This window comes from Danio rerio, chromosome 7, assembly GCF_052040795.2.
Source record: "Danio rerio strain M-AB ecotype USA chromosome 7, GRCz13ab, whole genome shotgun sequence".
NCBI lineage: Eukaryota > Metazoa > Chordata > Actinopteri > Cypriniformes > Danionidae > Danio > Danio rerio.
The window spans coordinates 49,366,537-49,369,302 of NC_141027.1; positions in this window are offsets into that span (position 1 = coordinate 49,366,537).

Sequence of the window (2,766 nt, forward strand, 5' to 3'; positions counted from 1 at the left end):
CTTCAATGTCTTTACTCATTTATTTTGCTCTGCTGTGTGAATTAAACTTTAAGAGCCGGTGAGGTGCAAAGGAAAATTATTGAGACGCTGCTCTAATGTGCCACTAAAACTCTCACACAACCCAGCATTTTCTGAAAAACATCTTTTCTCTGTAAATACTCATTTCAGTGACAGTCGAAGGAAAATATCACAGTGTTAGAGGATATGTGGTGCTAAATCAACCTAAGGTTATAGGTATAGAGTTTAATTAACTCAAAATGCATTGCTATTGACCCTAAAAATCATATTTTCATACTTCATATTACTCTATAAGAGAATTAATAAGAAATCTCTGCAGTGTGTGGGTGGCAATCTTATATCCCCAATGTCACAAAGGTTTACACGCTTGTTCCATCAAACTGTTGCATGAATGCAATAGCACACTCTTATGTGTGAAAAATGGCTCCATATTAAAACTTCAGCAAATGTATATTGGTTGCTGACTATACGTATACTATAGGTCATCACAGTATAAGTTTCAAACCATAAGTGTATAAAAAGGACAAACAACGGAGTGGTATAAACACTCAAATAGGGTCTTAAACACTTTTTTATTAGGAGCTACTTTTTTCTTCCATGAATTCAGATGTCAAGTTGACCATTAACAGCAGAGATAAAGGTTTTTTATCATTTGAAAATTACACTTTAGAACTAGTAACAAAGGAATTTCGTTTTTTCTTAGTAAAGACAAAAGAGGATTTTGCTCACAGATGTCTTTGTGCAGGATTATAAGACCGAATGGCAGGCATTCATAAAAAGCAACAACTAATAGAGCTCTGCCTGCATTAATCTGGAAATTCTCCAACATTAACACAGTAAAGGCCAGAGCAAAGCAAACAATAAGTTACAACTGTGCTATTTGTATTATCTAAGAGAAAAAAGATGAGTAAAAGTTGCCTTAATCTCAGAATTCATTCTTAAATTCATTATTCACAAATCATTTTACAAGTCATAACTCATAATTCTTATATTAAAGGAACGGTCAAAAGTATATATTTTAAGGCTTGCTTGTGTTTTTAAGATACAAAGCAATGTGTACTTATGTTTCATTTTGTAAAAAAAAAAAAAAGTACTTATAAGTTTTTTACTTATATATAAATATCTTACTTATATTGTGTACAGCTACTTTGCTATCATGAAAATGATGGTCATATTTCCTAGTTTCTCTGTAAGGCCTGTCCTTAAGTGACTCCGATTGGTCAGCTAACATAATGTGCTTTGATTTGCAGATTGGCTCCACGTCACCAAGTCATGCCCCTACAGGCATGTGCTTTTGCGCTATGTAAACAGGACAGTCAGAGCAGCTGTTAGCAGCATTAACTGCCTGAATCAGACAAAAAAATGAAGAACACAGAGTTGAACCTCATGCCAGCTCTACAAAATAAAATAAGACAAGTGTCTTTCACATATATTGGAATAAGCATGTCTGCTGAAGATTGTGTGTGTTTACAGGGGGTTTGATGGATGAATATGAATTTGTAGCTAAATTGCCAAACAGCAAGTCCCATTGTTTACATCTTTGTTTACGCCCTCGCTACAACAGTCCATTAACGGTAGAAACTGAATGTAAGGGATCAAGATTAGCAAATAAAAAGACTTACAGTTTGTGGCTCAGAAGCCACAGCTTTGTTGGTTGGAGAAGATTTTAGCCGAATCCAGCACTGAACTAGGACAGATTGTGGAAGCTGTCCTTTGTCATATGCTAGCTATATATATATATATATATATATATATATATATATATATATATCTATATATATATATATATATATATATATATATATATATATATATAATTCTTTGAAACATAATTAATTAAAATTAAACTGTAAGCACTTCTCTCTTTGTGTCATGTCCTTTGAAGCCCAAATACAGAAACAGAACACGCTCTGTGAAATGGCAGCATTTGGACAGCATTTTAGCTTTCTCTGCTATAACATTACAGTGCCTCTGGCCACGCCCCTTCACTGCTCATGGTGAATGCATGTAACCGCAAGCACTTGATCTGACTAGCCTGGATGTATTTTTTTGTGGTCCCCAAATTTGTTCGCTGTAGGCTTTGCTAAGCTAACTCTGTAAAAGCCAATGTCTCCCTTTGCATTGAACTTTGAGAATATTACATTCAGAGATATTGTTTATGTTCACACAGCTACATTACACATCAACTAAAGTTTAAAATATGATATTAGTAATCAGTTCTATTACTACTATTATAAGAAATCAGTCAAAAGAATAGAGACCATGCTTTGATACAGCCTTTAATTATTATGAAGTTAAAAAATGTATCTTTTCCTTGCGTTAAATCTATTTACTCCGGAACAAATAATTGATTACTAAGAGTACAGATTGACTGTTAGATATACATAAAATTAATTATATTTTCTGTGTAACCACTATGAATACACACATGAGATTCCAGAATAACTGTCGATGCTGTAAAAACGGGGTTTAGCTACAGCAGTTTGAACTGTACTGACTAATAAGTTTTCAGTATGATGGTGAAAATCTGTACATTTCTAGTCAAACTATCCTTTAGCAATCTTATACGAAAAACAAAAAAATAAAAGCAAGCAGTTGTAATAGCTACAAATGTGGGAGAGCATTGCTATTATGTGATTGTATTGCATTGCAATGTGCAGCAATTGAGTGTTAATGTTAAATCAATGAAATTCACAAATACTTGAAAATGAAATGATTTAATGACAATACTTTGCTACAGTTCTGACT